The sequence below is a fragment of the Heterodontus francisci genome, chromosome 38 (genome assembly GCF_036365525.1).
Source record: "Heterodontus francisci isolate sHetFra1 chromosome 38, sHetFra1.hap1, whole genome shotgun sequence".
NCBI lineage: Eukaryota > Metazoa > Chordata > Chondrichthyes > Heterodontiformes > Heterodontidae > Heterodontus > Heterodontus francisci.
Genome location: NC_090408.1, coordinates 17,103,703 through 17,117,321, shown reverse-complemented (window position 1 = coordinate 17,117,321; position 13,619 = coordinate 17,103,703). Strand labels below are relative to the sequence as shown.

Below are 13,619 nucleotides of genomic sequence, written 5' to 3'. Positions count from 1 at the left end.
AGTGATGCCACTGGGAACCTCTGCCAACAATATCTGCCCAAGCAAGGTATGCCAACGTCTGTCTGCAGATTGAACAACTGCAGGAATGAAAAGTATGGAAACATGCTGGGGCATGTGTCTTTAAGATCACACGGTATCCATTTTATTGTTATTTCACAATGCTTTGTAATAGGGGGAGGAAGGAAGGAACAGGATAAGGTTTCAACTCATGGAGGAGTCATTTGTATCATTCCAATGCTTAATAAAGCCATGACAAGCAATTAGTTGGCTAGACAACTGTAACTTTAATTAAATGCTTATGACTCTGTCTGGAAGCTGGCACATTGCTAAGACTGTGCTTTTTTCATCCAGTGCATGTGACTGTGGGATTGATGTTGGTGTTGAGAGCTGTTCCTGGTTTTGGAAATCTCTTCTCAATAAGGTATCAGGCAGTGAGGACAATGGCCACAATTTTAACAGCGGGAGGGATGGTGGAGGGGAATGGTGCTAGTGAACCCCAAAATGGGCAGAACACACGGACAGGCCAGAGACTTTGAAAGCTGGGCCAATTTTAACAGCCGGGATTCATTTCTTTACTTAAACGGTTATGAATCTTCAGAATTCCCTACCCCAGAGAGCTGTGGATGTTCAGTCGCTGAATATATTCAAGATGGGGGTCGAGAGATTTTTGAGTATTGAAGGGAATTACAGATTCTGGGGGTGGTGAAGGAAGGTGGAGTTGAGGTAGAGGATCAGCCATGATCTTGTTGAATGGCGGAGCAGGCTTGAAGAGCCGAATGGCCTACTCCTGTTCCTATTTCTTAAGTTCTTATTTCCATAAAGGTCATCGTGCTCTGCCGTCTAAACCCAGCCAGTTCTGCAACCTGACAAGAGAGGCCCAAGATTTCCTTGTGGAACTCCCAGAGGAGCACAAGAAAACGTGGAAAGTTTTTCTAAAGCTTAACCTGCAAGGACTCCTCTGTTCAGCAATCCAACTCTCAGCAGCTCTGGCCTAATGTGACTGCACACCCGCTCAGGCCTCCGACTGATACAGCAGTCAGCAATGTAGTAGAATCAGAGGGGGGAGGTCACTGCCCACACCACCTACATCCCCCCTGCCCAAAAGATCCAATTTCTGGGTAGAAAATCCAGGGGGTTAATAAGGGACTGGGGTCTGGGGTTTCCCCCCAGTAGATTTTCCTTTTCTGCTCTGTCCAGGCAATGCTTAATGCCCAGATGGCAAAGTTGAAAATCTATCCCAACATCCACCCAACAGGAACTAATCATTACCACTTTAAACCTAAATGCTCGAAAGGAAGAGCTGAATTTGCTGATGTTATGGAAGCTGAGTTGTATTGTGTGACTACCAGGGTGATAGAAGGCAAACTATGAGCTTTGCTTTCTTCAAAAGGAATCCTCTAATTTTCGTCCCCCTCACCCACACTGGCACTGGCGTTTGAAATTTGTCTTGGGCAATGTCGCAATATGGGCAGTACCGTCCCTGCTGCCCGTAATACTCACCACCTGATAGTTAATTCCATTGGCTTTAAAAGATCTGAATATCGGGCAGGGCATTTAAAAGGGTGTCAATGCAATAGCGTCTGTATAGTCCTAGTGCCCAAGAACAGTGTCTGCCCCTTGACTCTTTGTAGTGATTCCTCATTCAATTGGTAAATTTTCATCTATCAGGTTAGACAGTCAGCATTGGCAGACGGTCTGATTATGGGACTGTGGAGGGGTGGGGCGGGGTAACCCTTAACATCCCAGCTCTTTAGCTGCTAACCAACCCGAACCCGACGAGACCCGACAACATGTGTCGGGTTCGGGTCGCTCTTCCGGGTCCGGCTTTCAGGCTCGGGTCGGGTCAGGCCAGGTCCGGGTCAGACACTCAAAGTATTGCTGGTAAGTGTTAAAAGTAAAAAACCTACCTGAGCTGGGAGTCCGGGACTTCAAGCAGGCTTTGAGTCTGCGCAGTGAGCGATGAGCATCTCTATGACGTCATTACGCTCATGCTGCAGCTTCCTGCAGATTCGGAGTCGCAAGGTAGGTAAAGGGAACATTCCACTGATCAGGTCAGGCTTGGGCTTGGGTCGGGTCGGGTCGGGCATGGGAAAAAATGGAGGGACTCAGGCCGGGTCGGGCTCGGGTCCGATGTGGTTCTATCGGGCTCGGGTCGGGTTTTCTTTCCCCTGACCAGAGCAGGCCTTTAATCCCAGCTCCAGCTGCCCAATGTCCACAGCTGTGCCATTTGCCTGGCGATGAGGAGTGGGAATTCTGGAGCATTTACCACCAGCACCACCCCATTCCCCCCCCCCACCCCACACTCACCCCCCCAACTCCTCCATGGCACCGAGGCTCTGTGATCCATTGTAGTGCCTCAAGTTCCACCCCAGCCCCAGGTAGTTAACTCAGCATAGGACCTTCTGAGTCTGCATAACCAACCTCCAAACTGGCCAGAGGGGCAGGCTTGGCCATCAACAATGCCCCATTCAAATCAATGTATGATTAGGTCGCTGACGCCCACAGCAAAACAATTGTGCAAATAGAAAAGAGCCAGAATAATGTTCATGCTGTTCAGGTCCTTCAGTTTCATGAGGTGGATCAGATCAGAGTCTAAGCTCTGGCTGGAACTCAGAGTACACACCAGTAACCCAGAGGAAGAAAATACTTTATCCATGATCCCACAGGTTCCCCAGTCAATTGTTACAATTCTACCTGTCTATGTGCAAATAGTTTATAATGGCCTTTGCAAGAAGCCTGATAGTCAATGTAAGTAACTGGCAGCGCAGTATTTTTACTCAGTGTATTCTAGTGCAGATATTGCTCTTACATTTGAAACTCTGCATGTGTCAAACACTTGGCTCTTAAACCAGATCACATATGACTCCATTATATATATACTTTAAAAAGGACTCAATTGTACAGTCTGGATTAACTCATATAAATAAATGTATGATAGGTAAAGGTGAGCTGCCCCATTTAACTTGTCCCCTCCAGGCAGGGTGCAACTGTACAACAACTCCCTCCTCCTCATACCTAGCCTCAATGTAAGCCACATCATTCCTATACACTCGTTATTAACTTAAAGAAAACACTTTATCATAATTGCCTTATTTTTTCTCAGAAGCTTTCATTAAGCTGCTCTCTTGTTTATTCTGAGCTGTTTCTCACTCCTATGGTCTGTATGCTCCTAGACTTAGGCCATCTGGGTTTCTAGGACAACTCTTCCTCTTACACTAAGTGATATAGCCAATGATTTCTATTCCTACATAATTCAGTATTTAAGAGTCTAATTCTGTTCCATAAACACCATAGGGATGAGTACAAAGGAATTATTTACCCCAAATTCTGAGCATGAGTTAGTCTGCATTTACAGTGAAACTCTCTTCCCTGGGGGAGAAACAAGAAGGAGGGAGCATAATAAAATTAGAGTTAGCCCACTTAGGAAGGAAATCAGAAAGCAATTTTTTCACTTCAGTTCAATCAGTTATTCTCTGCCCCAGTAGGCTATGGATGCTGGGACAATGGAAGCTTTCAAGACTGAGATCGAAAGATTTTTGTTGGCTAAGGGTATCAAGGGATATGGAGCTAAGGCAGATAAATGATGTTGAAGCGCAGATCAGCCATGAACTAACTGAATGGTAAAGCAGGCTGGAGGGGCTGAATGGCCTCCTCTTGTTGCTATGTTCCTATTGCACAAGTGAGTGCAAAGTCTTCTAAATTGTGGTGTAAGAAATGAGTGCAAAAAATAAATAGAAAGAATATGAAAGAGTAACTAATAAACCTCAGCAATAAGAAGGAAACAGTATTAAAAACACGAATGGGGTTTAACATAGGTAAACCAACAGGCTCGGATGGACCACAGTCCAGAATACTGAGGGAGGCGAAGAAATGAAGAAATACTGAAGAAATGGCACAGCACTGGGGAAATGGGAATTGTACCAAAGACTGGAGAGTTGTAAATGTTGTGTTCCCTGTTCAAAAGAGGGGAAAGGGTCATGAAGAGCGACTTTCACATTTAAAGCTTCTGTAATAAAAATACATCCCAAGGCAATTCTCAGAAGGAACTGGATGCCCAGCTGGCAGTGACCAAACACTTGGTTAAAGAGATGGTGTTGAAAAGATTTTTAAAGGAGGAAGGAGAGGTGAAAAAGCAGAGAAGTTTAGGGGATGGAGGGAAAATTCCAGAAGGACCCAGGAGGCTCTGCCAAAAATAGAGCAAAACAAAAAAAAATTCAACAAAAATCCCAAGAATAATTGTTGTAAAGTTGCAGAAATAAACAGACAATGTTCAATGTTTCTTCCGAGGCTGAAACCGCTCCATGAAGCCAATGTCAGGTGACCTACAGGTCCTGTTATGTGTCAATGTTTGGGCATAAATTTACACCAGTGCATTATTCATGTCGGTGTAGGAAGCTTGCATGGGCTGGGCTTTTTTTAATGGGGGAGGATCGATGTTAATGAGCGGCAGAGGTACTATGGAAGCGGGCAAATGATGGAGGAAGTTCACCACATCACAGAGTTTCAGCCCAACGCGTGCACATATCAGAGGTAGAAAAAAAAGACACAGCTCCACTCTTACACTAGAATTACATTAATAAGTTCCAGGAAATTCCGGTCTGTACAATGTCAATCCACTAGGATGGTACCAAGGATGAAAAGATAGATGGAAGTGAGAGATTTAAAGACCTGTCACTGGTGTAAAGAGTATTCACAATTATGAAAGATCTTGAGAGCATGATAGTAAAAGATCGTTTCAACTAGTTAAAAAATTGGTTTCAAGGGGCCTAAACTCACGTGTGTACTGAAAATATAAACAGGTAGCTTAAAAGGGACTTTCTCATTTCAAGGATTATTAGAAAATGGAATACATTATCACATGTGGCTATTGACATTTAAGAGGAATTAAACCCTTGAAGAATAAAAATATTGTACAATTCAGGGAAGAGATATGGATAGATTAAATGAATGGACAAAACTGTGGCAAATGGATTTCAATGTAAGCAGATGTGAGGTTGTCCACTTTGGACCTCAAAACGGTAGAACAGGGTACTTTCCAAATGGTGAAAAGCTAGAAACAATGGTGGTCCAAAGAGACTTGAGGGTCCAAGTACATAGATCATTAGAATGTCATGAATGGGTCCAGAAAATAATCAAAAAGGCTAATGGAATGCTGGCCTCTCGATCTAGAGGACTAAAATACAAGGGGGTAGAAGTCATGCTTCAAATAAACAAAGCCCTGGTTAGACCACATTTGGAGTTACTGTGAACCACACCTTAGGAAAGATATATTGGCCTGGGAGGGAGTGCAGCTTAGATTTACGGGAATGATCCGTGGACTCCAAGGGTTAAATTACAAGGAGAGGTTACACAAACTAGGGTTGTATTCCCTGTAATTTAGAAGGTTAGGGGGTGATTTGATTGAAGTTTTCAAGATATTAAGGAGAACAGATAGGGTAGAGAGAGAGAAACTATTTCTGCTGGTTCGGTAGTCTAGGACTAGTGGCATAGTCTAAAAATTAGAGCCAGACCTTTCAGGAGTGAAATTAGGAAACACTTCTGCAGACAAAGGGCAGTAGAAGTTTGGAACTCTCATCTGCAAATGACAATTGATGCTAGATCAATGATAAATTTTAAATGTGAGACTGGTAGATTTTTGTTAACCAAGGATATTAAGAGATATGGGGCAAGGGCAGGTATATGGAGTTAGATCACAGATCAGCCATGGTCTCATTGAATGGTGGAACAGGTTCAAGGGGCTGAATGGCCAACTCCTGTTCCTATGTTACGAACATACTGTCATGAAGACCCACACCTGCCAAGAATGAGGCATATTAATTTCGTCATATGAACCTTAATTTTAAACTGCTGCTGGAGCGAAGAAATTACTTGTTTAAAAAGAGATCACCAGATATTTGGATGGAGGACGTTTGCCTACTAAGAGACAGTGCTTGGACAGACTAAAGAATTGCTCACTGATTCAATTAACAGAGATTAACAAGATCCACATCTTGTCGGGGTAAGAGACAGCACTACACACCCCCACCGAGAGCTTTGAAATCCATAAACGCAGATGTTTGTTTAAAGTTAGTCACATGACTAACCTGCTGGTCAACTTGGAGTTTTGAATTGTGCTCACAGGACAGTTTGGTCGGACTGCAGATTGTAACTGAACCTGGAACAAGACAGTCTCTCCTGGCTGACTCTCTCTTGCTTTCTCACCGGCCTCTGGACCCACTGAAGACACGTAAACCTCAAGAGAGAAAAGACTCCTACATCAAAACAAGTTAAAACATACACTGGGCCCCAATGAACAGCAAGACTTACTGGCAACCAAAGACTCCACGTCGAACTCAAAGGACCATAAATAGCTACCTGATATTGCCGCAAACTTTTCCCATTTATTCTTTCTACTTTTTCTGTCTCTATCTGCGTGGGTGTTTATCGCGTATGCATGCTAGCATGGTCATGTCGCTTATTCAAACCCGTTACCCGAATGAGAGTTTAAGATTAATAAACTTCCAGCTTTCTTGTTTAAATCTAAGAAAACCTGTCTGATTTCTTTGGAAAGCAGTGAACGAGGATTCACTGAGGGAGAGCTAAAAAAACATGATGTATTTAAAATTAAACCCTGTTACGGTTAGACCAGGCAAAGGCTGAGAGGGAACCCCTAGACCCCTGTCTCGCGTGGTCATAACAATACGAACAAATGAATTAGGAGCAGGACTAGGCCACTCGGCCCCTCAGGCCTGTTCCTATGTTACGAACATATGAATTAGGAGCAGGGGTAGGCCAGCTGGCCCCTTGGGCCTGTTCCGCCATTCAACAAGATCATGCTGATCTGATTGTAACCTCAACTCCACATTCCCACCTACCCCCGATAACCTTTCAGCACCCCCCCAAGAATCTACCTACCTCAGCCTTAAAAATATTCAAAGACTCTGTTTCTACCGTCTTTTGAGGAAGAGTTCCAAAGACTCACAACCCTCTGAGAGAAAAAAATTCTCCTCATCTCTGTCTTAAATGGATGACCCCTTATTTTTAAACAGTGACCCCTAGTTTTAGATTCTCCCAGAGGAAACATCCTTTCCATATCTACCCTGTCAAGACCCTTCAGAATTTTATATATTTCAATCAAGTCGCCTCTTACTCTTCTAAACTCCAGCAGGTACAAGCCTAGTCTGTCCAATCTTTCCTCATAAGACAAACAGCCATTCCAGGTATCAGTCTAGTAAACCTCTTCTGATCTGCTTCCAATGCATTTACATCCTTCCTTGAATAAGGAGACCAATACTGTACACAATGCTCCAGATGTGGTCTCACCAATGCCCTGTCTAACTGAAGCATAACATCCTTACTTTTGTATTCAATTCCCTTCGCAACAAACAACAACATTCTTTGAGCTTTCCTATTTAATTGCTGTACTTGCATACTAACCTTCTGCAATTTATTCACTAGGAGACCCAGATCCCTCCATATCTCAGAGCTCTGCAATCTCTCACCATTTAGATAATATGCTTCTTTTTTATTCTTCCTGCCAAAATGGACAATTTCACATTTCCCACATTATACTCCATTTGCCAGATCTTTGTCTACCCACTTAACCTATCTATATCCCTTTGTAGCCTCCTTATGTCCTCTTCACAACTTACTTTCCTACCTATCTTTGTGTCATCAGCAAATTTAGCAGCCATACCTTTGGTCCCTTCATCCAAGTCATTTATATAAATTGTAAAAATTTGAGGCCCCAGCACTGAATCCTGCAGCACACCACTCGTTACATCTTGCCAACCAGAAAATGACACATTTATGCCTACTCTCTGTTTCCTGTTAGCTAGCCAATCTTCTATCCATGCCAAAATGTTAACCCCTACAACTTGAACTTTTCTTTTCTGCAATAACCTTTGATGTGGTACCTTATCAAATGCCTTCTGGAAATCTAAGTACAATACATCCACCGGTTCCCCTTTATCCACAGCACATGTTACTTCTTCAAAGAACTCCAATAAATTGGATTTCCCTTTCACAAAACCATTTTGATTCTGCCTGATTACCTTGATTTTTTCTAAGTGCCTGGCTATAACGTCTTTAATAATGGCTTTGAACATTTTTCCTATGACAGAAGTTAAACTAACTGGCCTGTAGTTTCCTGCTTTCTCTTTCCCTCCCTTTCTGAATAAAGGAGTTACATTGGCTATTTTCCAACCTAATTGAACCTTCCCTGAATCTAGGGGATTTTGGAAAATTAAAACCAACACATCAACTATTTCACTAGCCACTTCTTTTAAGACCCTAGGATGATGTCCATCAGGACCTGGGGTCTAGTCAGCCCGCAGCTCCAACAATTTACTCAGTACCACGTCCCTGGTGATTGTAATTTTCTTGAGTTCCTCCCTCCCTTCCATTTCCTGATTTACAGCTATTTCTGGGATGTTACTTGTATCCTGTATGGTGAAGACTGATGCAAAATACCTGTTCAATTCATCTGCCATCTCCCAGACTCACTTTCTGAAGGACAAATACTCACTTTGTTAACTTTTCTCTTTATTAAATATCTATAGAAACTCTTACTATCTGTTTTTATATTTCAAGCCAGCTTTCTCTCGCACTCTAATTGTTCCCTCCTTATCAATCTTTTAGTCATTCTTTGTTCCGATGAGCAGGATTAGCGTAGGTAGCTCTGAGGGGAATACTAACACAGGTACAATGGTCGATCGCCTTGCATGTGGAAATTTCTGTAATTCATCGGAGTTAAACATCCAATGAAAGAAGCGACTCCTTTAAAGATCATATGAATGATTAACAATCCATTTCATTTCTCCTGCAACTAAAACTCAATGTAGTTCTACAAATTCTACTAAAAACACTAATTATTAAAATACAGCTGCCTCTACTGTGGAATGTTATACCTCCTCAGGCTTCTGAAAATTACAGTAACAAACTCACCCAGACAATCCCCTTCCCCCCAACTTTACTTTAAAGTATAAGACCCTGCTTGTGTGGCCCGATTCCATCACACGCAAATAAACAAGTTTTAAATCATCATTTGAAGATAAAAACTTGACGATTAATGCACAGCGAAGGCCCCCTCAATCTGCCTCGAATAATTCACAGTATTTAAAGGTCCACACAAACTGAAGTGGCAAATAAATCAGACCTGTTATAACAACAACCAAGCCATTTACACAGCTGGAAACAAACTCGAAAGAAAGTTTTCATTTCATCACAAACCACTTACTTCCAATAACTGAGCAGCAGCCAACTGCAAGGTTGACCTCTAACCTTTGCAAGGAACCAGTTTACATGTTGACAATTCATTTAACTCTCGAATCCAGAATTCAATGATAAATGAGGCGCGGCATTTAATCTGGATTTATAAAAAGCATTTTGTGTTCGACATTCATCAAGGTAATATTGTAGTTATAAGGACAGTCATATATAATCAACCTCCACTATTTCCCGAAAAGCCAGTGTAAACATGAGTTCTTTACCCTTGCACTGCACATTAACACGAATCCTAGTAGAATACTACGAGAAAAAGTTTGTTTAACCCAGTGGCGCTAACTTACCAATTTAGCAAGAAATATGCGCATGTAGATCCTCTGCCTAAGTTCATTGAGCAGCAACAGTTCCAAACTTCAGCAGTGCCCCACACGCTGTACAATAGAGTCTAAAGTCTCAAATAAATGTGTACTCTACAAACTGATAAAGAATCAGATGGGCACGGAGTCAAATTCTTGCTTCAGTGTTTTTACTACTGACTGACTAGCGATTCCGAAGAGAGATCTGCCTTGAGAAAAAAGTAAACCAAAAGAACTGTCCATCCTAAGCAATTGATCCATAGCAATGATTATTTGTGGACATTTTTAAAATTGTTTCTGCGTCCAGGTTTACAAGCCAGAGGACACCACTGATGATACTGTATTGAATAGCAGGGACTATTTCTGTTCAGAAAAGGATTGTTCCATTGATTCTTTGGAGACTGAACTCATAACAGGCACTTTTCAGAGAAGGCGCTGGGAAAAGCTGTAGATCTTCTTACAAACTAAAGGCCACTTCTGAACAGGCTTTATACTGCTTCTTCAGACGCAAGTAATTTTCTCTGGCAGATGGAAAACTGATGCTGCGTTAAAAGGAGGAAATACTTATCAAATACATCATTATCACCCCTCAACCTTATTCAACATACAATGACTGACCGACAACCAAGACGAGACATGAAACAAAATTCTCACTGCATACTTACATCATTTATGAATCTCTTTGTTTTCTTGGCAAGATGTGAAATAAATATGAAGGGAGAACAGTTGAGGATTACAATCACTGCAATTTTTTTTCCGCTGCTTTTAGAATAAATCCCCCAAGGAACTGAGTCAATACAAGTAAAACCGTTCCATAACATGCCAGCATTTTACAGGCTGGGACTGATGGAATGTTTACCATAGACGCTATGGAAGAAGGCTGAAGTATTTGCTTAATCTTTGTAATAGCAGCCAAAGAACACGCCCAATGCTTTTAACTTTAATTGGCATGGCAAACTCAGAAAGAAATTAGTAGAGCGATTCACTTCACAGGCTCCTAGCAAGCACTGCCGCACAATACGACTGCAAAAAGTCCCTTTAATTGACAAAAAGTATTTTGCCTGCAAATTTCTGTCTTGACAATTCTCTCCTCCTGGCAATGTTGCCATGGGTACCAAGTGCTCTCCAGAACCTTGCCCAAGTGACCATTCCGAGTAGCGAATGGTTAACTCAATTGTGAGGGCTAGCACAGCTGAGATCCCACCTGTCCTCTCCACACATCCACACGCCAGCAGGAGCCCCTGAACGGAGATCGCGATTCGGGTTCCTTGTCCAATTCTCTCCTCCTCACTTGTGTTGTCGTCCATTCCACCATCTTAACTGAGGGGCGGGTCTGTCACCTTCTTGGCCTCCACCGTGCAACAGACATTACTTCTTAATTGGAAAAACATCTCAGAGGATATCCGAGAAACTGAAGATTGAGCGTCCAAGTGATCATTCTCATGGCAACGCCATGTGACATTTCTCCCAATTTACCATTCAACAAATTTAATATTTTCTTCTGAAGGTGTTTAAAATGCCTGGTATTTCATTCTGCCTATATCCACCCTAATTCCAGACCCCTTAATCTTCGCCAGATGTTTCCCACGTGGTATCCTGTCAAAGGCTTGCTGAAAATCTAGATATACCAAGGGCCTGAATTTCCACTGGATTACTGATTTGTTGCCATGACTCTTGACTGTGTTGAGTGAATTGTAGGACAGAGTATGCATTCTATATTAGGCAAACAGAAACACTACCGATGTGGATTTCTCACTTGCTTAGTTTAGAGATGTTTAAATATGGTGCGGCCTTGTTGTTAAGTCATAAACCAAACTGACTATAAAATTAAATGAAAACATCTCCACAATGTGGGATCTTAAAACTTCAGCTTTGTTTAATTTTTGAGCTGTATTCTCAACATCTCTGACTATTGGTTATTATTCCAAGTACAAATACGCATTTCTGTGAGGGTTGAGTTTGAGGCACGGTTTTCAAAGTAACATGCTTTTATTCAGTGCCAGTTTGGCTCAGTTGGTTGTGCTCTTACTTCTCAAATCTTGGTTCAAGACCCACTCTACAAGTTGAGCAAATAATCTTGGCTGACACAACAGTGCAGTACTGAGGGAGTGCTGCACTGTCGCAAGGGCTGTCCTTCAGATGAGATGTTAAAACTGTTAAGGTCTGCCTGTTGCACTGATTCAGGTTTAATGATAAACTTTCCGATGGAATTGTCAAAGTGACTCAAAGGAAGTTTTCTTGACCAACACTCAAATAACACTAACAAAAAAAAGATTAAGTGGTCATTCATCCAAAGTTTTTGGTGGGACTTTGCTGGAAACAAAACAGCTGCTACATTTACCCACTGATCAATACTGACTGTACAAGCTAGAAAAATGCAAGTTCTTTCTTGCAGTTCATGTAGCCTCAGCCCATGAGATTTGGGGAAGTCAGACAGCACCTACCAATTGGTGGCTCAAGAGGTGAGGTGAAGGTCTGTGAGCAGGTTACTCATTGTCCGAGCACCTTGGCAGAAATTTTAGCCTAACTGATCCCAAAACACAGAGAGTCCAAGAGTCCATGTTGTTCAGGTCATTGTCACTTTGGGCTTGGATGGAAAGCTAACAACTGCAGACTGGCCGCCTGTTACACCCTCCACTCATTACACCCCCCACCCATTACACGCCACCAGCTCCCGCCCATTACGCCCCCCCACCCACTCATTACACCCCCCCCCGGCCCATTACACCAACCGTTCATTACAAATCTCCCACCTGTTACACCCCCGCTCATTACACCCAACCTGTTGCCTCCCCGCCACTCGATTCGCCACCCCCCCCCCGCCCGTTACACGCCACCAACATTACACCACCCGCTCATTACAATCTCTCACCTGTTACACCTCCGCTCGGTACACCCCCCCCCCCCACCTGTAACGCCCCCCCTTGCCTGTTACGCCCCCGCTCATTACACCCCAGCTGTTATCTCCCCAACCCATTACACCCCCCACTCAATACGCCCCCCCCAACCCGTTACACCATGTTTTCAAAATAAGGTGATGTTGCTAAACAGAAACATTCTTAAAAGATTATTCTTCATTTAATAACTTTATTTTTGTAGATTTTAATGAATAACTAAAATTGAGTGATTTTGCTGCAGATAATTTTATGAAATTGGATTTTATGAATGGGAATATCCCAAAGTCAGCCAATCAAAACAAGCTGGTATAATAATACTGCCTTAACACCTCTCAAGCTGCTAAGTAACTTCTTAGTCAGTATAAGTAATGGAATGTTTGATAAATCAGCTGTAGAGTACATAACACTTGTTCAGAACAAAAATGTTACAAAGCCTCGTGGATAGTAAGAATTCCAGAAGAACCGCAAAACATGTTGGATTGTAAATAATTCATAGGAAGAATAGTTAAGGAAATCTGCTAAATAATAATATGAGTACTTGAAGTTAAGGTGCCTTTCATGTTGAAACATCTCAAAGCACTTCACACCATGAATTCCTTTTAAAGTGCAGCACCTGTTATGCAGGTGAATGCGGTAGCCATTTTGCACCAGCCATGTCCCATAAATCAGCCTTGAGGTGAATGGACAGTCAAATTGTTTTTACAGCATACTAGCTGAGGAAGAAAAGTTTGCCAGGATGCTGAAAAAACTCACAACTCTTTTACAAATAGTGCCATGGCATCTTTAAGGGGCACCTGAACCTGCAAAAAGGCATCTAAAAGACCACAGCTCTGTGGTGCAGCATTCCACGGATGACAGGGTTCAAGTGTGTGCTGTTGATGCATGGGAACACCATCCTGACTTGGTTTTATATCGCCTTTCCTTTACTATCACTGGGTCAAAATCCTGGAACTCCCTCCCTAAAAGCACTGTGGGTGTACCCGCAACAGATGGAATGCAGCGGTTCAAGGAGGCAGCTCACCACAATCTTCTCAAGGGCAACTAGGGATGGACAACAAATGCTAGCCTTGTCAGCGACGTACACATCCCACGAAAGCATTAAAAAAACCCACAAGCTTCTCACCTGGAGGCAAAAGTGCCATCAACTGGGTCAAACTGACAC

At 42.6% G+C, this 13,619-nt stretch overlaps 1 protein-coding gene across 9 annotated transcripts in view; it reads right to left on the bottom strand.

Annotated features, from left to right (window-relative positions):
* sema4ba (sema domain, immunoglobulin domain (Ig), transmembrane domain (TM) and short cytoplasmic domain, (semaphorin) 4Ba) overlaps positions 1–13,619 on the bottom strand; it is a 448,919-nt gene that overhangs the window by 143,583 nt on the left and 291,717 nt on the right. For 2 of the 9 annotated variants that reach the window (XM_068017749.1, XM_068017743.1), the window contains exons 1-2: positions 10,226–10,468; positions 9,549–10,102 (exon numbers count right to left, since the gene is read on the bottom strand). The exons of 6 other annotated variants lie outside the window; for them this stretch is intronic. The gene's annotated coding sequence lies outside the window, so the exon portion shown is untranslated. Of the gene's footprint in view, positions 1–9,548; positions 10,103–10,225; positions 10,469–13,619 lie in introns of those variants that run through there. One more of the 9 variants, XM_068017751.1, reaches the window with a different exon arrangement.